Source organism: Numida meleagris, chromosome 1, assembly GCF_002078875.1.
Source record: "Numida meleagris isolate 19003 breed g44 Domestic line chromosome 1, NumMel1.0, whole genome shotgun sequence".
Lineage (NCBI taxonomy): Eukaryota > Metazoa > Chordata > Aves > Galliformes > Numididae > Numida > Numida meleagris.
Window position 1 is genome coordinate 161,627,958 of NC_034409.1, and position 24,460 is coordinate 161,652,417.

The window sequence follows — 24,460 nt, forward strand, 5'->3', positions numbered from 1 at the left end:
GTAAACAACTATATTAGTACCCTCATCAAGTGCGCTAGTCACATTTCCATATTGTCTCACTCACATAAACTGGGCAGCCGTAAGCTCTGCAGGAGAACTGCCTAACCTTGCTGAAAATCTCCTCCAATTTCCCAATGAGTCAAGCCTGTCTTCACATGGCACAGTGTGAGGAGAAACCACGTACTCATCTATCAGAGAATGGGGTCTCTCAAGCAGCACTGCTCCCTCTTTCTTTTCCTCCACTTGCCTCTGTAACACTGCAAGGTTATGCTCATTATAAAGGTAAGGGACTGTTCTTCCTCTGCCTATTGGTATTAGCAAGAGGTCTGCCTCATGAAAAGAGTACAGCAGGATTTTTTCAGTCTTCTTTTTGAGGCATTATACTGATAGTGCAAGCTCACTCTACAGCAAGGCATAACAATATTGTTCAGTGGAACAAATAATATAACTCTAATGTTTTATTATATGCAGACAGTATTATACAACTAGCTCTTCTGGAGAAAAATGAGGGGGAACAAGGTATTAAAAAATGAAACTAATCAACAGGAAAACTATGTCTTAAGCTGAGAAATCTTTCAATTATCTCTAAATTGCTGGTGAACTGAGAAACTCAACCACTGTCACTGTCCTTCCTTCTCCTTCTCTCATTGTCTCCTCATCAGCAATGTGTGCTGGCAGATCCCTTGTTTATATTTTAAATGTTGTTACATAACTTTGAATGAAAACTTGTAATGAAAAAAAATACTGTACTTCTGTTGTAATGTTGTGATTGGTTGATCTTGGCCAGCTACTAGATACTCATCCACCATTCAGTTCTACTCCAGCAGGGCAGAAGGATAAAATAAGATATGAAAGCTTGTGGGTCCAGATAGAGATAGGGAGATGACTTGCTGACATAGGCAAAACAAGCTCGACGTCAGGAAAATGATTTAATCATTTGCCAATCAAAGTTAATTTGAATAGAAGAATTGCCAATTCATAAAGTTTTATTACAGTCTCCTAGTTAATTGTTAATTTTGTGAACGACATCTCCCGAGTCATTTTTATTTTCTTTTACTTGAATTGAGAAGTAATTTTCATACATTTTTACTTGCAGAAAATAAAAAGTTGGAAAACTTAAAAACATGGCCTTTATGGACTCAAAAAGAGAAAGTAAATAAGGCATTTAAATAAAAGAATGTAAAGCTCATGGAGGATAGTTTTTCATGTTTCTAAAATAATATCATACATTTTGAATGTGTGGGGCTGCTTATACTTGAAATAGACTTTTGTCACTCTAATTGATTGAGAGAATTGGCTTGAGTGCCATTCATGTGAATGTCCAGACCCCTTGAATGGGAAACAGACACTTCTGGAGTTATTTGTAAAACACATATGCTTCATATAGTTTCTAGTTCTGGCTTGAAGTCTTCTTCCGTACATTTTTTCCTTTTGAAGAAATGATAAATCAATAAAGCAATATGCAGGCATAAGATATACTATGCTTAATCTAAAAAAATAATAACTAAAAGTAGTTCCTATGGAAATTAAAAATCATGTAATAAAAAAGGATCATATATCATAATAATTGTTGCGTTGCGATAAATTTGCTTTGAAAAACTGCAGGAGGGAAAAGTATTTAGTAGCATCTTCTGTTCATCTTATAAGAGGATAAAAGGGAAATACTGAATCAATGAAATCTTTACATACAAATATATTGTTTTCATAAGTACTGCACCATAACTAGTGTCTGATAACAGAAATATATCCTTTGCGAATTGAAACAAAATATGGATTTAATATTAGATCTTGTCTGATAAATATTGTAACTCATTAATTCAAATTCCTCAAGCTGGCACTAATTAAAGTTCCTCAGATCTGCTAAGAGACTAATAAACTTGTCATAGAGTACTTATATTGAGAAGTGATGTAAATGCATAACATACAACTAACTATCTGAAAGAATCAATGGAAATTAGAAGCAAGAAAGCATTTTTTCAGAGGAGACAAAAGGAAGCATGCAGAAAATTTTTGTAGAGGCCCAAGCAAAGCCTTATTTAACAAGCTCATCCTGTTTAATTTATATTGTTCAAATCAGTAAAAACTAAATAAACACCACCAAAACAAAAACGACCCACAAACAACAGCAATGAAACAATAGAAAGTATAGCTGGTATGTGTAGTACTTTCTCAAAAAGATACACATAATATGAGATTAAATATACTTAAATATTAAAATGATTGGCAATTTAAAAAATGGTTGTTCCTCTCTCCACTTCTTTCTCCCATTCCCTTAAAAATGGATACCTTATAGTACGATTTAACAAGAATGCAGATTATAGCTTGCAAAGGGTATCTCCCCTGTATGTCCTGTCTACATAAAATCTGGCTACGGAAGGCAGGGTATATTTTTATGCTGTAAGAAAAGTTCCTGGTGAACTGATGCTGTTTGTTACAACATGCCTAACAGTTCACATGCCTAGATTGTTCTACAAGACAGTGTAATTTTGCAAGTGTATTCTTGCCCTCCCTTTCAGTTTTATGGCTTTTTCAGTGTTCAGCAATACATAATAAGAAAGAAGGGAATGATGGATTAATCTCCAAAAAGCAAAAGCATATGATAACAAAGTATCTTAAATTTACTGCTTGTTCTGAAAAAGAATATAATCTATGGTTTATTCTAATTTCTTTTCATAAGACTGATTTGTCACTCTAACACTTTATCAAGATCTCACTCTTATTACTGGGAGATTTCTGGATGAAAGAGATCAATCTGTAGAGTTAAATGTTATCTTGTTGAATAAAGATGGATAGTGTTGTTAATGGTGTACCATATAAGGATATAAGTAGAAATATTTTTTAAAAAGAACTTTCAAGACGTCAGAAAGCAGATGGGGGCTATTCCCCTAACAAAAGGAATGATTCACTCTTGAGAGATACAATACTCATACATTTCTCTATGACAGAAGTGTTAACATGATCTAAGCAAGTCACAAAGACATTGGAAAGTATATGTCAAGAGGTCTTATTCTAAACAGTTGAGGTAAGTTTTAATTTAAAAATGTGGATAGGCATTTTACACTCTTGAACAATCATGACATTTGTACTTGCTAAATAAAATGTAGAAACTTAAAGCAGTGAAACAATCACATGTGGATATTATACTGAACATTTCATAATGTTCCTGCAAACTGCGGAAAATTCTGTATTGATTTGAGCAATATATTTCTTTCAGGTGTTAATATGATCCAGTGCCTGCCAAAGCGAGATTGTAGCTGGAGATACAATGAACTATGCAGAAATCACTTAGGTAGTGACAGAAGGGATATCTCACTGATTGTATATCACTTAGTGTGTTCTGGTAGTCAATGGAAAAACTAATCTGTGTGAATTCCCTAGTGTAGAAATCAGGATATCAATTAATTCCCTTTTTGTTTCTGTTTCTGTTTCTGTTTTATTTATTTATTTATTTATTTATTTATTTATTTATTTATTTATTTATTTATTTATTTTCTCTCTGGGAAGAACAGCCTTATAAGCTTCGCTTCCTAACTGTAAAAATCAAATTCTGAACAAGGTCACGATTTAACGCAGTTACTGCAATAGCAAGTCATATCCTGTTAATTATGTTAGTTTGCACTCATTACATACTTTGAGCTCTATTTTTATTCTTTCTTTTTGTTTTAGCTATTAAAATGATAATGAATTAACTCCAAGTCATTGAATTAAGCAAAATGCTTCCAAGTTTGATAAGTCAACTATCTGAAACACAGGAGGCTAATGAACGGGTAAATTTGCCTCACATTTTTTTTTTTCCTGGCAGTGTACGATTTAATGCAAATATTTCTTTATTTCTATAAAAAAGTAAAAAAATCATGAAGGAAAAGGTGCCACAGTCCACAATATATTGATATATTTTCCTTATTTATTACTAGAAGCTAATGCATTCATCACCACTGTTAGGGCAGCACAAGATATGCAAATCTGCTGTGACTGCTTTGTGACAGATGGTAGACATATTTAGTATGCCTGTTTCCAGTTTGCTTTCTAAGCCCAGTATGTGTTGTTAAAAGATATAAGGCTGGGTAAGAAGGAGGAAAACGGCTTGTTTGTCTTCATGTAGCTGCTTTATTGAAGGGGGTTGGGAGCGGCCATTCATAGACAGAGAGATGGCATTGTCTCTGAAATCTTTTGAGCACCACCAGCTTTGGAGATCTGATAGCGGATGTCCGGCAGTGCAAGTGCAGTATGAAAGACCTTGCAGGTTGTTGGTGGCATACTTATGAAAAGGAGCTCATTCATCCACAGGGAAGCCTCTGATGTGACTCAGGGCAAGATTTTGCACACGTTTTTAGTGAACAACACTCAGCCTGGAAATTCTCCCACTTTCCATTAATGCAGAATTTAGGGTAGAGGATAGATAACCACATCACAGAAGCCAAGAAGCCAAGCTTACAGTGCAGATACAAACGTGGCTTCATTCTGTTCTTATTTACATGAAAATGTGCACAAACTTCATTGTCTAATTTTAATCAGAGGATAACTTACTTGCTTGCCTATCTTTTGCAGACTTAACCATTTTAATATAAATGTGCTTCAAGAAGCTGCCTTCAGGCTGGAGAATCTGTACATCTGTGGCATATTCTCAACAGGAAAAAAATTATAATCAGTAGTGGGAATTTCAGGTTACAAATACAGAAATTGATTTAACTTGGATGAAGTAACCCTCAAATGGGAAAACACGGAAACAGTTTTCCAAATGTACATCCTTAGCTCATGTACAAATCTGTTTCTCTTTCAGGAAGTTACCTCAGCAAACAGTGCTGGAGAAGGAATAGTTTTGCTGCAGGGAAGAATAGATTTACAAACTGAATCTAAAGATAAAGTCTGTAACTTCATGAACTGAAGCATTAAGAAGGGAAAAAAATGGGATGCCAAGTACATCACATGCTTTTATGTATGACTTTAAGAGGAAGAAATGTTATTCTCAGCAGAGATGCCAATTTAAAGCCTTGACAATCCATTGGGGATACTCAATTCTGTAGAAGGCTTGTGCACAATCTTACTGATGACATGCTACTTATTTCCTTAAATAAAGTGAGTGGTTTTTTTTCTTCATATACAGTACTGTTCTAAGATAAATTAATATATTTTCCTTGTTATTTCTTTAGTGTCAGTGTATTATTCATTTTCAACATTGTTAGTATATTATTTATTTTCAGTAAAGGTTAAACCTTTCTGATCTAATTAATTATTAAAAAAAGCAGTCAATTGTTTTGAAAATGTATTGCCTTCATATAACGTATATCTCTGCATTTGTAAATTTACAAATGCAATAGCATATTTTGATACTAGAAAAACATTCAGTTTTCTCATGCTAGTAATGTGTGTGTGCAGTTGTAGTTAGATTTGCAAAGTTTTGATCATAAATCATGCTTTAGGGGATTTATAACTGGTATACCAAATTGCAGCAGTCTTTAATTTAACACACACAGTACATAGTCTTAGCAAGGTAGAGACATCCATTTTACCTTTTAGGCATTATTTTAGATATTATAGATACAATTGACAGTAACATAATGGAAGTATATAACAAACTCAGTTTAAAAAATTCCCATGATATTTTAGAGTGATGTAGAATTGCCATCCTTTATTCTGACATCATCTGTAATGAAATGAGCTATTGGAGACATGCAGAGAATTTACTATCCAGTGCAATGGAGATCTGGGATGATTAGAAGAAAGGAGTGAAAAATACAGAAGTCATAAAGACTCCACGGGGAAAGAAAAGACCTAGAATTTGCACTCGAATTGCATACCAGACTGACCCATGGAAAATGGTCCAAAGGACAACAAGAGATCTAACCTAGAATAAGTGAGGGACTGTGCTGAGGTGCTGAGAATCACACAGGAGCCCAAACACATGGTGAACGTAAGCCATCACCATAATTTGTAAACAGAGGTCAACAGCAATGTGAAAACAGGACTAAGAGACAGAATATGCTTCTCTGTCTTCTAAAACACATTTGCATGGGGCACCATTCTTCACTTTTTATGCTGCAGAGCCTTCAGAAGTTCTGGTCATAAATGACAGGAATTGCAGTTTTCTTTTTTTTTTTCTTCCTTCTCCATTTTCTTTTTCCCCCAACTGTTAACTCAGTTCTATTATAGTCATATTCTATAGGCTACACTAGTATCAACTAGTATCTAAGTTAATATATATTCATCACCATTCAGCAGTATCTTTTTTTGGTGAATTTTTATTCCTTTAAGTTCATAAATCTATTAGTTTCACACTGATTGTACTCATAAAAAAAGAAAGGTAAAAAATTGTTCAACTGAAAAAAGCCCAGATCTCCACTGCCACCAAACATTAAACAAATTACTTGTTCCACTAACACTTACTTTTTTTTTTCCCCCCATAAGAAATTACTATTTAAATGCAATGCAGTGCAGGTCGTTGGGTTCTAATAAAGTCTGCCTTATTCTCTGTATTTTTTAAATAATTTCTTCATTGCATTTGTTTTGGATGTTAAATCCATTTCTTTTAATAGTCCTTTTGGGGTATATAATGGTTTTGTTCTTTTTTCATCTTATGTGTAATGTTTTTCTTTTACTTTCAGTACTGTTACTACCATCATCACATTTAACATTTATAATGCATATTCCAGGGATAGTTTGAAGTATCAGAGGTCGATGACAACCTTCAGTCTCAAACATGACACCACTTCAACTTTAATTAAATATTCAGGTCTTAGATCTGAGAAATAGTGTGGCCAGCAGGACCAAGGAATTGATTGTTCCTCTGTACTTAGGAATAGTGAAACCGCACATTGAGTACTGTCATTTTTGGGCCCCCCACTATGAGAAGGTAGTTGAGTTGCTCAAGAATGTGCAGAGAGCAATGATGCTGGTGAAGGGACCAGAAAACAAGAGAAATGAGAAGCAGCTGACAGAGCTGGGGTTCTTTAGTCTGGAGAAGAGAACACTGAGGAGAGAATTCATCTCCCTCTACAGCTACCTGAAAGGAGGTTGTGGCAAGAAGGGCACCAGTCTCTTTTTTCAGAGGACAAGAGTTAAGTCACAAGGAATCTGACTCAAGTTGCACCAGGGGAGGTTCAGATTGAAAATAAAGAATAATTTTTTCACATTAAGAGTGGTGAAGCATTGCAACAGGTTGCTCAGGGAAGTGATAGAATCCACATCCCTGGAGGTATTTAAGAGATATGTGGACGTGGCACCAAGAGACATAGTTTAGTGATAGGACTTTGTATGTCAGGCTGATGGTTGGAATTGATGGTCTTGCAGGTCTTTTCTAATCTAAATGATTCTATAATTTTATACAGAAGAAACCCCAAATGCATCTTTAGACGATATGGAAAGTTTCTTTACAACAGGTGTTATTGAACATTGCATAAGGTTTGTTGTTTGCATGCCCTAATTAGGAGACTAAGTTAATATATAGTCTGCTCTCAAAGTCCAAAACTTAACCATGTAATAACGTAACTGTAAAATTTTAGCATAAATATTCTAGATGAGCTTATATTTGTGGATTTATATATCTGCTGATTAGGTAGCCTGTAGAAGAAATTACAGGAGCCACAGTTTCCAGCCTTTGGAAACATTTAAGTATGTACCTAAATTGAGACTTACAAGATCTACTGCATGCATGTTGACACATCCTGATGAAATCAATATTTAGGAAAAGTAACATTTTTTCTTAACCAGGCATCATAGTATTTTTACTTGTATGATTCCATCTGTTTAAAATTATATGGAGTTGTGTTGAATGACATTTTATCTTTATAAATTGCTGCAGAATTTGATGTTCTCCTGGAGATAGAACATTACAAAAACAAGTATCGGCTGAACTGTGATTAGCAGCTAAACACCCTAACATATAACACTCTGCTTGTGCAAGAGTTTAATGCTTATATAAGAAAAAAGGTCAAGGATTATGCATTCATCATCATGTAATGCAGAACTATTTTTGGTTATGTACAGGTGCTGGTGAAAAAGCTGATAACTTTCCTTGGGAGTTATTGAGGACAGACAACTAAATTAAATGTAAGGAGTTCTCTAAATTATGACATTCATCAATGTGTATTTTCTATGCCAAATTCAGGTGACTAAATGTGGCCCCAGACATAAATGGGTAGAAAGTGAGACAGAAAAAAAAAGCATGTACTTTGTCAAAGAACTACTTTAAATGAAATCAAGTATGTATAAAGCCATGAAAAAAGTGATGACAGTCTCGAGACTTACATGACACCTAAACTATTTTTGAATTTGCAAAATTAAGACAGTAGAGTTTTACTAACAGAAGAGATGCATAATTACATGAAATAAAGAGATCTGTTACTTCTTGCTTCTGTATTACCTACAGTAGTTGGTAGGAATTAATATGACACAAATTAAATCAAGGAAAACTAATTATTTCTAAATTTTAGATAGGGATAATATTCCTTATCTTTAACTTAGTGGTAAAACTGAAAGTGTGGTACTGCAAAGAAGTTTAAGAAGAGTTAAGAACATAAACGTTTTTCTTCCCATCTAAAGGTTGACAATGGCATATGGAATTAGGTAGTTAAAGTCGTAGAAAACAGAGCATTTTAAAGCAATGAAATGAAGTGCACAGTGCAAAATTGTGAAAAGTATTAATAGATTTTCATTCGTTTCTATGTAAATTTACCTTATAAGGTCTATTAATATTCATTGTGATCACTAGAAATAAGCAAATGATACAGTTATGACATAAAGTATTATTTAAATAAAATATTATGCCTGTAGGAAATATTTGATTTTTTTTTTAATGGTTAGCTGCCTACCTATGAAGTCACATTTTTGGAAAGAGGAACCATCCTTTATGTGTACAATATCTGGTTTACTAAACGTCTTCAGTAAGTAAATTTGTATCTACCTTTTTTTTTTTTTTAACAGAATACATAATTTTTATTTTTCCATTTTGCTGTTGAAGGAAGAAGCATTTCAGATTTTTAAATTCTCTTTTTCAGGGTGACAATGTGAGCAACAGAGATGAACTATAAAACATTGTTCAAAATGTCTTAATTAATTCAAATTCAATGTGTTTTCATTTTCAAAACAAAGTAAACCCCAAAGTGACATAATTCTCCAGCAACTAAAATTCATGTTTTAAAATTCTGCCTTATTTTTTCTTTCCCTTGCACATATTTTTGCCTTCTACTTTAAGATAAGTACAAACTTTGAAAGGCTTAATTAATATACCATTTGAAGAACTAGAAATATATAGCAATATTTTAAAAAAGGAATATTTACATTTTTGGGGAGTAATTTCTCTTTTTAATAATTTAATATTAGATTATTCACAGTATGAGGTCTACTCCTAAAGCAATGGCTTCTGTTTTATGATGTTGGCCCACAACATCACAGGCAGACGATGGTGATGAGCCAGTAGAAGTTGAATCTTCCCACCAATCTTCTATGACATCTTGATGCTGTGCAACAGATGGCAGAAGAGGAGTGATCTGGCAAAACAGTGTCTGACATGGAAGTGCATCAGCCGCACCTTTGCTTCAGACACAACATTTGCTTTAGATTCAACCTCTACTGCCCCACCACCATCATCTGCCCATGACGTGGGCCAACATTATAAAACAGAAGGCATGACTTTCAGAGCAGCCCTCATACAATATAAAGTATAGTTACTGTATTTAAGTTACAAAGTTATCTTATTTTTTAAAGGTTGTTTTTTTTTTTTTAATTAAAACATATAAAAAAGAGAGCAACACCACCATTAAGCTAGTGGGATACATGACTGTTTTTGTGAAACAAATACATTAGTCTGGTTTGATGGAAGTATTTGCAATTCTTAGTGAGTTCTCAAGGTGAGCATCAAAGGTTTTTGATGAGATTTTACTCTTCCTGTACTTTATCTTTGAAAATAATAGCTCACAAACGTATGCACTGTCAGAAAGTGCTAACATGAATAAAACGTGACTGTGAAGTCAGGGTTATTTCTCTCTTCTAAGATAGGTCTTGTAAAAGTCTAGTAGAGAGGCATGATCACAGTTTTGATTGCAACACTATACTTTCATTTGAAATTTCACAAGTGATGTATTTATGCTGAATGAAAATGGAGTTGTAAATAAACCCCAAGATTGATTATTTTTTCAGCAATCTTGAAATCTATTCTCAAATTCCTTTATCAAAACAGAAAGCAAAGCGGTATGTTTGTAGGTGTTCACGGGACTGTGTTTAGCAAATATATCAAAATGCATAAAATTATTTGCCATAACGTAAGTTAGCATGGCACTATGCCCTCCCCATGGCCTAAGTTTCAGCCCAGATAGGGTTAACAGCACGCCAGTATTTAGTTGTTTTAGAGAGAAAGTTGCATGCCTGGGGCTGGGTGGAGCAGAGTCGGTATCATGATGTCACAGGGCAGGGGGTGGGCCACAGTGTGAGCTGTGGGCTTTAGGGAACTTGTGCTCTGTGTCTGGAGCAACTTCTGCCCTCCTGCACTGGCACTGGTGTCTGCACGGTTGTTTCTCTCATATTTTCTCATTCCCCTCTCCTAGCTGCCAGTTCACAGTGTTTTTTCCTTTCTTAAATCTCCAAAGGCACAAACAGCATTGTTCATGGCTCTCCTCTGTTCAGTGGCAGGTCCATTGTGGAGCAGCTGTTACTGGCTCTGATTTGACAAGGGGCATGTGCTGGCCTCTGCTAACAGAGGACACTCCTGCAACTCTCCTGCTACCAAAAGCTTACTTTGTAAACCTAATACAACTGATGAGTGCAGCAAGGGCTGTCATCACATATAATTTGGTAAGGGTGCCAAGTTACTCAATGCCTTCTTTGCCTCAATGTCAGCTGTAAAGCAAGCCTTCAATAATGCCATGTCCCTAAGACAAGCAGGAAAACACAGAGCAAGACATACCATTGGTGGAGGAAGATCAGGTTTGGGAACATTTTAAAAAGCTGGACAACTGCATGGAGTCTGAGGGCATGTACCCATAAGTGTTAAGAGAGATGACTGATGTCATTGTGAGGCCATTCAATAATCTTTGAAAGGTGATGGCCATTAGAGGATACTTTAGAGAATCAGAAGAAAGCAAATGTCAACCTAACTTCAAGAAGGGCAGAGAGGAGAATCCAGAGACTTACAAACTGATCAGATTCGCTTTGATCAAGGAGAAAGAACACGTAATCCTGGAAACCTATTACAGATGCATGAGGGACAAGGAAGTGATTAGGAGGAGTCAGCACTGATTTATGAAGGCGGAAACAATGCCTGACCAATCTTATAATCTGTTTCAGTAAGATTAGTGTCACGATAGTTGAGACCAGTGGTCATTTCATATCTTCAATTTAACAAGGTTTTTGAAGCTGTCTCCCGCAACACAGTAAAACTGATTAAATATGTGCTTGAGAAGTTGACAGTGAGGTGGATTAAAAAATATCTGTACTGCTGTATTAAAAGTGCTGTGAACAGCATCCAAAAGTCCAGATACAGGCCAACCACTGGCAGTATTCTCTAGGGTTCAATACTGGCTCTAATGATGTTTAACCTAGTCATTAAATACCAGGATGATGGATTCGAGAGCACCCTCAAAACTTCGTATGTTTTGCAGAACTGTGAAAAGTGGTTGATATACTAGATGAGTGCGCAACCATTCACAGGGACCTGCACAGCCTAGAGAACTGGATAGAGAGGAATCTCATTCAGTTCTACAAAGGGGAAGTCCAAGTACTGCTCTTTGGAAAGATTAAAACCATGAATCAGCATATACTTGTGGACAGCTAGCTAGAAATCAGTGTTGCAGGGAGCAACATTGGGGAGCTTGGTGGGCAGCAAGTTGAACAATGCAAAGTTGTCCCTAGTGGCAAAGCTGGTTAGCAGCATTTTGGACTGCATGAGGAAAAACATTGCCAGTGGGCTGGTGGAGGTGATCTCTCAGCACCGCTAAGTTATTATCTGTAGTAGTGGGTCCACTAGAATATACTAGAGCAAGCCAGCAAAGAGCAACAATAATGATTAAGGGAAAGGAATGTCTATCATATAAGGAAAGGCTAAAACAGCTGGAACTGTTTACAGAAGAAAAGGAAAAGCTCAGTGGTAGAACAAGTGGAAAAGTACAAAATCTGGAATCCAGGAAGTTAGTTGGTTAGTTAGGCTTTTTTTTTTTTTTTTAATTCTGCGACTGTGGTCAAACACTGGAACAGGCTGTCCAGAGATGTATTCAAAACCTGACTGAGCATGAGCAACCTGAGCAGGGCAGGATCTGGTGAACTTTCCAGCCTCATTCATTTTGGAATCCCATTATTAAATTTACTGTCTGGCAAACTACATATAATCTATCTGACATCAAAGACATTTTAAAATGATATAAAAAGAACATTGTAACTAATAGTTTTATATGAAATGATTTGAAGAGTTTGGCAGTTGGTCTACAATTCAAACTTTGGACTGAATTTCAGCAGATACATTCCATCATTATTCTCCACTATATTTTCGTATGGGTGATTGGAACCTAAAGTGAGATAATTGTATTAAACAGAAGAAATTAATACTGGCTGTTGGTAAAATTAAGAGTTTGAAACTGTTTGAAGTCAGAAGTCTTTAGACAGTATCTTTAAGAGTCAGAGTCATGACTTTAGATGGAGAAAGATCATTCATTTTAGCAGTCAGTAGTTTCTGTCAAAGAAGGTCAGATTAATAATCATATGCCATCTTTTTTTCCTTTTAAAACATGCTGATATTTTTTTCCATAAATTATAACAACAAAATTTAATTTTCCTTACAAAAGTTTTCTTTTGTATTGCTTATTCTACTTTTCATTTTCATATCCATCTTCATTTCAGAAAAAAATCAAAAACTGGAAAGAGGTGAAAAATTAAATACAGTTTCATATTGAGTAGGAAAGGATCTTTGAAATATATGTTTTTACATTTCTTTATTTATTGTCAAAAAACAGATATGTTTCAGTTTTATTTCTCCAGTTCTGTTTCTTTATTTTACATGTCTTTGATTCCACCTGACCATTGCATAGTAATCCATTGTACACTGCTCTATTCTGGAATCCAAACATTATGTTACAGACTTGTTACTTGCCATGAATGTTTATTACATGCTATTTTACTTGCTCCTGTCATACAGCCTTTCATTTCCTAAGATTTATAGGAAGATCTCTCTCTCTCTTTTTTTTTTTTTAAAGTAGTCACAAGTGCTGCATTTGTAATCGCATCTGATTAGTTAGTTGAGTGCCAACTACTTTATGTGGGAGCAACTGTATAATGTGAGAGTAATTATGTGATTAGTTTATCCTTTATAAACTAAAGCATTATCAAGAGATCAAAAATGGCAGGTTATGAGGTAATTTTACCATTTGATATACTATTACTACTTATTACTAATTATAAACTTTGTTGAATTATAAAGGAGTTTAATTTTGGCAGTACTATTGCTTCTACTGTGTGCTGGCCTGTAAATCCTTTTGACTGTCTGTAATGTAAGAGCAGTGCGGAGATCTCCCAATTTATCACAGAATTAATTGTAGACTTGTAATCAGTGTAGTCAATTCAACAGAGCTGCATCAAACTAATTCCTCCTACCTTTGAGATAATTGTTTATGATGCTTTGTAAGGCTGATACTTCAGTGCTGTTCCAGGATCTAAGTTAGCATGTCTCTGCTTGATAGTGTGTCACTTTAAATAGAGGTTCAAGCTTGCTGAGAGCTAGTTTGGGGATCTTCCATACTGTGTTGCATTATGCAGTGCATTTATGACCACAAATGATTTTTTTTCATTTTCATTATTTGTATTGGCAGTATGCTTACTGATACTCATTGGTGACAGTTAACGCATGAGTAAAGACAATTTAAAAACCTTATAATGATTTTCAGATATGATTTTCCAAATATACTTGCATTCACCATACAACTTTACTGAGTACAATGGTTCAGCAGATCCCTGTACAAATGACAAAAGCCTAGAGGCCTGTAGAAGTCATTCTCTGTACGTCTGTGTCACTGTGCCTGACAATGACAACAAAAAACTTTTCATTTACAATTTTTGAAATCTAGAGAAAAATCAACTCCTTAGGAGTTGAAATGGGAGCTGTCAAGAGCTACATCAGCTTTGCCAGTTTTCACCTGTAGTGTCAATTTCTAAAAGCCAGGAATACTTTGCATTGTTGCTGATTGGTTGACACACTTCTAGTTGAAGAAATAAATGGTTTTCTGTTCAGATTTAGAGGCAAACACATACTTGAAGAAGATGATATACCAGGCTGAGAATGTCTTAGGGTTCTGAGTTAACAAGGCTTGCACTATTTCACCAGAATTTATAAATAGGATGAGAGTGCTCTTTCGGGTCCAGATAGAAATTATTTCAGTATAGTAAATGATACAACTACCCATCATAATGTACTGTTCTACTTTCATTCTTGTTATTTTCTATCCATGTTGCTTACATTAGCAATTTCATTAGATGCAGCTGAACAAACTTTCATGAGTTTTATTGACAGAATGAGGAAGTAGTTTTGTTTTGTCTGTAGTACTGCCATCACAAAAAAGGGGGAGATAGGAACACAAGCAGTCTCTATTCTGTAAATGCTCTCTGTGAAAAAAAAAGATGAAAAATTAGAATATTTGAAACATTATTTGATAATCTTTCCTTTGCTAATATATTTTAAACATTTTGTCAGTTACCTTGTAAGGAATATGTTCAAACCCATTCTAAGGTAAATAAAATATGGCTAACAGACATTGAAAGACAGGGAAGAACAACACCATCTAATTCCATATCCAGTAAAACAGTGATTACAGAATTTTACTTGGTATATGAATAAACCTTTTATTAGCATAGATCAGAATAGCAGAAATGACTTCAGTGAATACTAGTGATCATCTCATCTTTTGATTAGTCTGTAATATCTATCTACTTATTTATGTTAATTTTCTTATATTTCTATGAGTTTTAGACACTGTACAAGGATGTAAATACATAAATGCTATAAAAATAGTTATCTCAGAATGATTCACCTGCTTTGATTTGGAGGTCCAAACATTTGTATCTAACTATTATTCCTATTCATCTTAGAAGCTCATTATACATTATGAAAGAAAGTATCGTCAGTCTAAGGTTAGAGTCAAAGGACAGATAAACCTTTCTTTCTTTGCCTACCATGAATATTTATATATATTTGCAAAGTAAATGGAAAGGACATTTACTTCTTCAGAGACTTTGTTGTAGATTAGGTAGAGCCTAGACTTCATGGACAGCAAGAAAGTGAATATATATTAAGAATATTGATAAAATATTACCAGAGATAACCAGATAAACCAAGTTCAGCGCAGTTCATACCTGGTTATTCATAGATTAAAACTATTTCAGAAATTCAATTCCACAGGTGTGAATTATACAAAGAAGAAATTTTGAATTTGATTGATGAAGATCATATACAAGATCATTTTTATATATCTTATAAAAATCTAAATAAATACTGTTTGATCTTAAAATGTTTGCCATATGCTCTTTATGAAAACTGAACATTTATAATAAAGTCAGGTCTCAGAGAATTTCCAATTGTATCACTTAAAATTTTCCTTAAGTTAACTTATATGAGTAAACCTTCAGAATGGTTTTGGATTTTTTAATACAAATGATATATATTTCTGTTTGTATGTGTGTTTGTACATATATGTATGTATAGATAATACATCTGCAGATATTTGAGCTCTTTAAAGATTAATTGAACCAGTATTTCATCCAAAATATCATCCCATAAATGCTACAAATGATAAACCATATGTTGCAATGCAGTTTTAACTATGGTTCATCTATATGTTTATCTGTCAACTGTGTTCTTTACATATCGGTTCATTTAGCTCAGGATTTGAATCATATCCAAAAGTCATGAGATTCTTTAAGGGAAAAAAGTCATTCTTAAATTTTTTAACATATTTTGGTGCTTTGTTTTTGTTTGTTTTGTACTCTTTTGTGTATCTACATTTTCTCTTGCTTACATTCCATATCAGTGCTTTCTTGACTTTGCAAGAATACAAGACTAAGTGAAAGCATAATAATGAGAAAAGGAGGAAAAATAAAAAGAAAAAAAGAATGTTTTATAAGGAAGAGGAAAACATACCTTTTATTTAAAAAGTATTTTTAGAAAGAAAGTGCAATAGATTTCATACAGCTCTTTCTATGAAACATTTGTTACAGATTTTTTCTGAGAAATTATCAGTTAAATCTGTGAAAATTGCATAAGCATAAACTTCATCTAGCTTGAAGTGAAGATACAACTAGATCATACTGTACAAATGCAACATGCAGAAGAACGCTACTAATGTGGAATTGGTCTGAACTTTGTTATTAACACAAAATAAATGGTAAGACTGTTTCTCATAAATGTGTTTTTTAGGACAAGGTGAGAATTGATTGTTGAATAGAAAGGTTTCAGTAAATTTTACAGTAATTCCTGTATGATTTTGAAGATGGAGTTACAGAATCAGTATTCCATTCAGCACGAAGAAGTTTAGTGTCTGGTCTGAATATTTCTGTTGTGTATTGAGAGCTCATCAGTTTGGTAGACAGATGAAGAAAAAGACAAGATAAAAAATGTACTGGGACAAATATAGTATAAAGTTTTGTAAGGTGTTCTGCTTCCCATAAAGGAAAGTGAACACGAATATCATTCAATAAAATATAAATAAGTAATATAAATAATATAATATTATATATATATATAATACAAATATAAAAATATAAGTAAGTAATCGTCTGGATTACTGAGTGGGGTACCACAGTTCCAGAACTACTTTCCAACTTGCTCAAGTTTCATAGAAAGCAGAAAGGAAGTCTTAGTCCCAAAATCAGTGAAAAACTTCTTCTGCTTTGGATTTTAAGGCAGATTAGTGCTAGGATTTTCAGAGTGCATATGAAGGAGTAGTGGTGGTATGGAGACATGTTGCTGAAATTTCCATCATCTGTCCATCTCCAGGATAGAGGCAAGCCAGGCACTTACTGACCACTACTGTTTCTTCTAAGCAGAGCTGGAATTCAGCAGTTCTGTCACTTCTTTTATCAGCAATCAACAGGACTTAATGTTAATGTTGATCTTTAATCATAGACGGTAATAGAAAAAATCAAATTGCCCTTATTTTACAGCATATTGTTTTGTGTGCTTGCAGTGTGGTCATATGTAATTGCTTTGAGTGATTTAAAGAGTTAGAAAAATAAAAAGGAAAAAAAATCTAAAGTATAAAGTGCTCTCTAAAAGCTGTGGCGATGACAAATATTCACAGACATACAGTGCTCTGTCATGTATGTCACTGTAAATCAACAAGAAAATTTCAGTAGCCAAAGGAATTATACTGATGCTTGACTAAATCCAAAGAGCTTCATAGGTCAGTAACTCCTACATCCATTCTACATATCAGCAGAAGACAGGCAGCAGGCCTAGTCTACATTTAATAAATATATAGCATAACATTCACTGTGTATTACATTTTCTCTGCATCAGAGATAAGTCAGAAGAATGAAACAATTTAATGCAAATGCGTAACCTGTCAGATTTGCAATAAATAAAATAAAATAAATGGTGCTTAATTGTACCTTCTCCTAGTAACTTCGAAGTGGAAAATCTGTAAATAATATCAGAACTAAAGGGCATACAATATGCTTGATCTTAAAATTAAAAGATAGTGCTACCACTGTAGAACATTGTCAAAGGAAGATGGTCTCCTACCAAAGAGTGTAAACACTGAGCTGAAGCCCATACATGTATTTTCTAAATTATAGATCTTATGACAAAATTTTATTACAATGACTTTATTTCTAATACACCAAATGATAGATATAAATTTAATAATTTTACGTGATGGATGTTGGTGCAGCAAATTGACAGAAGCTTACACTGCTACCATTGCCCTACAATGCATGGATTGGATAAAACTCAAATAACAGGTACATTTTGCCTTTCAGACATTCAAAGACTGATTTATGAACAGAAGCAGAGTTTTATCCCTATTACTATCACTTGTGTTGACAATTAATAGATTTTTTCTATTAGTTGAAATAATTTTTAATTAATATTTCTGCCGTAAGACTGGATGGCATAGATTATGTAGCTCCCTGATTTAAGATACCTTAAATCTTCATAAATTGTTCAAACAACAAAAAACAGAGTAGGAGGATGGGGAAAGCACAAACTGCAATGCACCTTTCTTGGGCCAAATAAGTAGGCAATGAGAAGTGGTAGGAAAATAATCCCAGTACACCCCAGCTCATCTCGTGGCATGTGTTCTTATTTATCACCCAACAAGAGGACCAGTAGGGAAGAAATTTATTTCTTCCCGTTATCAGAGTACAAGAAAATAATAATAATAAAAAAATGAACAGTGATTTTGAGAATGATTATGTATTTTCCTTGTTTGCTTGCTTTGAGGTTAGTACTTAAACAGTGGAACAAAATTTGCTTTCTGTTATCTGTACAAACTTGATAAATTTCTCATTTATTTCAATGAGATTTTACATTCATGGGAAAAAAAACAACTATAGAATTATGCATTTTTGTCAAATTATGCATCAGTTACACCATTTTAATCCTGCTGACTACTGTGATATGGCATAGAGTGTATTGATGGCAGCATGTTTCGTAACAATGCAAATTAACATTTTCAGGGAAAATAGTAACTTTTTTGTGAAGTACATATTTCAATTTAAGCAGGAAAAATTCAGGATAATGATTATATGATAAACTTCTGAATAATAAGAATTCTTTGAAACATATTTTTGATTTATTAATGGTACATAAAACATTATCCAGTCTTCCCGCAGTGAATAATCAACTTGTGCTGGTGACATTCTGTAAAGAAAGGCTTTTACACACATTTAATACCATGAAATGAAGAACAACAAGTGGGAATAATATCATTTAAGTTTACCCATCTTGTGGTAAAGTTATAATCAAGATAAAGAAGTCAATTCAGAGGTAGATACCAGCAACGGCATAATTATTACAGTTACTATTATGTTACCTAAACATCTCATGTGAACATTTCAGAGAACATCTAGTGAATATTTCAGATACGACACCATTTTATGTTCACTGAGTGTCTTGACATGAGGCTTCTGCCAAGCCTTGTAGTGAGAATCCCTTCCATAAGTTCTACAGGATGCCTCATTCCACGCTTGGCATTGAACTTCAGCACAGAGTACAGTGTGCAGTTTCATTTCCTTTCAAAATCACAGAAGAATGAGCATCTTGTCTTACATGTAAAAACCTAGAAATTAAATAATTTGACCTTGAAATAAGAAACTAAGTTTCCTTGAGTTGGTTCACATACACAGCTACAACATTCTAGAATGTTATTGAGAATCATAGAATCCAAAGGATTTTTAGGCTGGAAGGGATCTCCGGAGGTCACCTGGTTCAACTCCATTCTTAGACAGGGACACTTTGAGCCATTTGCCCAGAACCACATCCAGACAGATTTTAAAATAGTCTCCCTCCTGAGGAAGGAGATCACAACCTCTCTAGGCACCCTGTTCCAGTGTTCTGTCACTCTCTCAGTAAAGTAGTGCTTCCTGATATTTAGATTGAATGCTCTGTATTTGTGCCTACTGCCTCTTTTCCTGGCACTGGTCATCACCGAAAAGAGCCTGGCTCTTTGGTCTTGCCATCAGGTATTTCCATACATTGATGAGATCCCTCATGAACCTTCTCTTTTCCAGGTGTAACAGCCCCAGCTCTCTCAGCCTTTCCTCACTCTAGACTCCCTCCAATATGTCTATGTCTATCTTGTACTGAGGAGAACTGTTGTAGACACAGCACGCCAGGTATGACCACACCACTCAATGGAGAGAAAGTATCGCCTCCCTAGACCTGCTGGAAATAGTTTGACTAATGCAGTCTAGGATGCTATTACTCTTCTTTATGGCAAGAGCAATTTGAATCTGTTAAACATTATCATACAATCATAGAATCATAGAATGGTCTGGGTTGAAAAGGACCTCAAAGATCATTGAGTTTCAACCCCCCTGCTGAGTGCAGGGTCGCCAACCACTAGACCAGGCTGCCCAGAGCCACGTCCAGTCTGGCCTTGAACGCCTCCAGGGATGGGGCGTCCACAACCTCCCTGGGCAACCTGTTCCAGTGTGTCACCACCCTCTGAGTGAAAAATTTCCTCCTAACATATAACCTAAATCTCTCTCAGCTTAAAACCATTCTCCCTTGTCCTATCGCTACCTACCCTCACAAACAATCGATCCCCCTCCTGTTTATATGCTCCCTTCAAGTATTGGAAGGCCACAATGAGGTCTTCCCGGAGCCTTCTCTTCTCCAAACTAAACAAGCCCAGCTCCCTCAACCTTTCCTCATAGGAGAGGTGCTCCAGCCCTCTGATCATCTTGGTTGCCCTCCTCTGAACTCTTTCCAAGAGCTCCACGTCCTTCGTGTGCTGGGGGCCCCAGGCCTGGACACAGTACTCCAGATGGGGCCTCACAAGAGCCGAGTAGAGGGGGACCACCACCTCCCTCTCCCTGCTGACCACTCCTCTTTTAATGCAGCCCATAACATAGTTGGCCTTCCAGGCTGCCAGCGCACACTGCTGGCTCATGTCCAGCTTCTCGTCCACCGGGACCCCCAAGTCCCTCTCCGCAGGGCTGCTTTCAAGGAGTTCTTCCCCCAGGTTGTATAAATACCTGGGATTGCCCTGGCCCAAGTGCAGTGCCCTGCACTTGGCCTTGTTGAACCTCATTAGATTCTCGTGGGCCCACTTGTCTAGCTTGTCCAGGTCCCTCTGGATGGCTTCTCTTCCTTCCAGTGTATCGACTGCACCGCTCAGCTTGGTGTCATCTGCAAACTTGCTGAGGGTGCACTCGAGTCCATCGTCTATGTCATTGATAAAGACATTGAAGAGCACTGGTCCCAGGACTGAGCCTTGGGGGACACTACTCGTGACCAGCCTCCACCCTGACACAGAACCATTTATCACAACCCTTTGGCTGCAACCAGCCAACCAGTTCTTAACCCACTGAACAGTCCATCCTTCAATTATAAATGCACTTAAAGCCAATGGGATCATCTAATGGAAAGAAATACAAAGAAGTAAAGGCAAATTCAAAGGGATCATCTTGCAGTTTTCAGAATTCACAATTCCCACTGTGACTTCAGCAGGAATTGTCTGTATTGAATAGCTGGATGAAGCAAATATTTTGTTCTGACCTATAATCAGTTTTAATTCAGTTACAATAATAGACATTAAATTGTATTGTCAGTGTTTCCTACCTTATGTTATTTTCAATACTTTTCATTTGCAATATATCCTGCACTTACAGTCTCAACTCCCACAATAAATGTAAGTATTATGAGTGGTAAGTAGGTCCCACTTCTTCAAATAATACACATAAATATATTATTACATCTATAACCAGGACAAATGTTTTTAATAGGTTACTTTTAATTGACTGTAGGATATTTGTTACCATAATCATCTGTGAACACTTGTAGACGCAGAACAGAAGATTGCTGAAAAAATCCAATTTCCTGTTTATTACCCTAATTTTCATGAACACATAAGCCTTCTTAAACACAGAGAACATGTGGATAAATTTTGTTGATACACTGAGAGGGAGAATGGATCAAGTAAATTTTTATGTAGAGGGTTACAAGGAGATGTATAGGAGGGACATTACAGTGAGTGATAATGCACAATTAGCTAAAAACACTACATCTGAGGTTCACAGGGAAAATGGAACTGAGGATCAGAAGCTAAGGTTATGCAAACTGGCATATCTGTGATCATCGTTTCCTGTCTATGGATCTGATGAGCTGGATCTCCAGGCTAACAAAGGGAATGACATCCACTACATTCAGTGGTTTGAGAGACAAGCTTAGTGAAAAGGAGCAAAATTACTTCAGCTGTAATTAGTCCAGAGAGAACACGTAGCCCTGCACAAGAAGATCTGCTTGATCGTTAAAAGCCAAGAATTTATAAGGCAAAAGTTCATAGCTCAATAGCATTAATTGCTGCAGCCAGTTCCTAGATCCATCCTGGAAGAGACACTGAACAAAATTACAGTGTACAGAATACAAAATTATTCTAAGATTTTAGAGGGCATGTTACATATATATGGCCATGTATTCCTATACATTTTTCTGTATTCTGTAATTGTCAACCTATATGTCATGTCTTTTGCTATTGCCACTGTTCACAAAGAGTAACAGAAGTTGCAGCATTTGTTACAGAACGTCTATGCAAGGACACGAAAAAGAAATGCCTGCAAGCTAGCTTAGCACAATAACCTTATTTTTCAAATTCCAAATGCAACTGAGAAATCAATTTAACCAATGATTTATTGACTGTTTATCTTTTTGGCTCCCAAAAATTCAGAATAAATCTGTGAAATTTTAAAACAAAGTCTCCTAAACTACGAGATCCCAGTATAATATTGCAATTAAGATAACATACAGAGTGCCATTTAAAATTATATGTGTGATAATTAAAAATCAGAAAAATAAAGGGGTAACATATGGGTAAAAGTAATTCAGTGTATGTTTTGTGTTTTATTATTTTTGTGGGTTTTTTCAGCTTATACATACTTCATGCATAAGAACAGAAAATTACAAGTGTACACGTGCATTAGGACCATCATAATCATTGTTCTCAATTTACAAAAACTGCCATAACATTATGAGCTATTCAGTGGATTATACGTATTTAAAATGGATATACTGAGATGTATATCAGCTATAACTGAGTGTGCTCAGTCTTTGAGTTAGACTGGAAATCTAAGACATTTACTCTCTGTAAGTTCTTAGATATATCATATATTTGAGAATAAGCACAATAAAAAGGCTAACTTATCTGAATATGTAATTTAAATCTGTAATTTAAAAGAGTTGAATTAGTTAAGAATAGGAATTCAGTACTTTTTAAACCAAAACTACACTATTTTTAAAGTAAGTTACCTGTTTTCACTGGACTCACTTGCACCATCTGAAGTACTGTGTATGATGATCTACATCAAGATGTATGCCATCTTATTATTACATACATTAAAATAACAAGGTAAGGACTGTTGTTTGTAAACTATTATCTGGAGGGTAAGGCTGAAAGAATAACTGATTCTTCAGTCAAATAGCTGAGAAATTTATAAAAAAGTTATCTGAATCCCAAATAAATTTAGCATTTTATTGTTTTATTGAAAAGCAAAAAAATAAATAAACCTTGTCATGAAATGTTACATATCAATCACATTGTTTATATAGAGTCAGTTATAGGGAAATAGAAAAACAATATGAAAATTTATACTAATTTCTCAGAAATTCTGATTTTGTTCTTACTTATTTGGAATACTGACTTATATGCAGACAAATTTGCATCAAGTCATACTCCTGTCTTAAGGTTACTTCTCATCAAAACCATACATTTTCATGGAGCATAAGCACTTCTGTTGTGAATACAGGAAATCAAGACACTTGGGTCATTTCTGTTGTTAGTCTTTCACTTTTTCGTGAATAGGCAAATACAATTTGTAGAGCAAATCAGCATTTTATTCCCCTTTCAGGTGAAAGTCTTTGCCTCCAAGCTAACAAATAATTCATATGTGCTTTCAGTCTGGATAAATTACTATTTCAGCATTCATAATACATAAATGGAAACAGCTCAGTCCTGAAGTAGTAACTCAAAATTCCCTTTACTATGGTAGTGAGGGAAGTTTCTTGCAAGTTGAGAATCCCAGCACTTAAATGCACTCTGCAGCTGAATATAGGCCAAAATTTGGTTTATATTGTCTCATACCTTTGGAAAAGCCCTTTAACTTGTAACCTTGTAGTGTATCCTAGGCATAGCTTGAGCTAATGGACAGCAGAAACAGAATCATTTGGTGGCCAAGAAGCCCAATGGCGTCCTGGGGTGCATTAAAAACAGTGTTGCCAGCAGGTCAAGGGAGGTGATCCTCCCCCTCTACTCTGTCTGGTCAGGGCTCACCTGGAGTGTTGTGTCCAGATCTGGGCTCCCCAGTGCAAAAAAGACAGGGATCTGCTGGAAAGAGTCCAGTGGAGAACCACAAAGCTAGTAAAGAGCCTGGAGCACCTCTCTTATGAGGAAAGGCTGAACGACCTGGGTCTGTTCAGCCTTGAGAAAAGAAGATTGAGAGGGGATCTGATCAATGTCTATAAATATCTAAGGTGCAGGAGGCAAAGGGATGAGGCCAGCCACTTTTCAGCGGTGTGTGGCAATAGGACAAGGGGAAATGGCCACAAACTGCAGCACAGGAAGTTCCACACAAATGTGCGTAAGAGCTTCTTCACAGTAACGGTGACAGCACTGGAACAGGCTGCCCAGAGAGGTTGTGGATTCTCCTTCTCTGGAGACGTTCAAGACCTGCCTGGATGCCTACCTGTGCAACCTGGTCTAGGGAGCCTGCTTTGGCAGGGGGGTTGGACTCGATCTCTAGAGGTCCCTTCCAGCCCCTACAATTCTGCAATTCT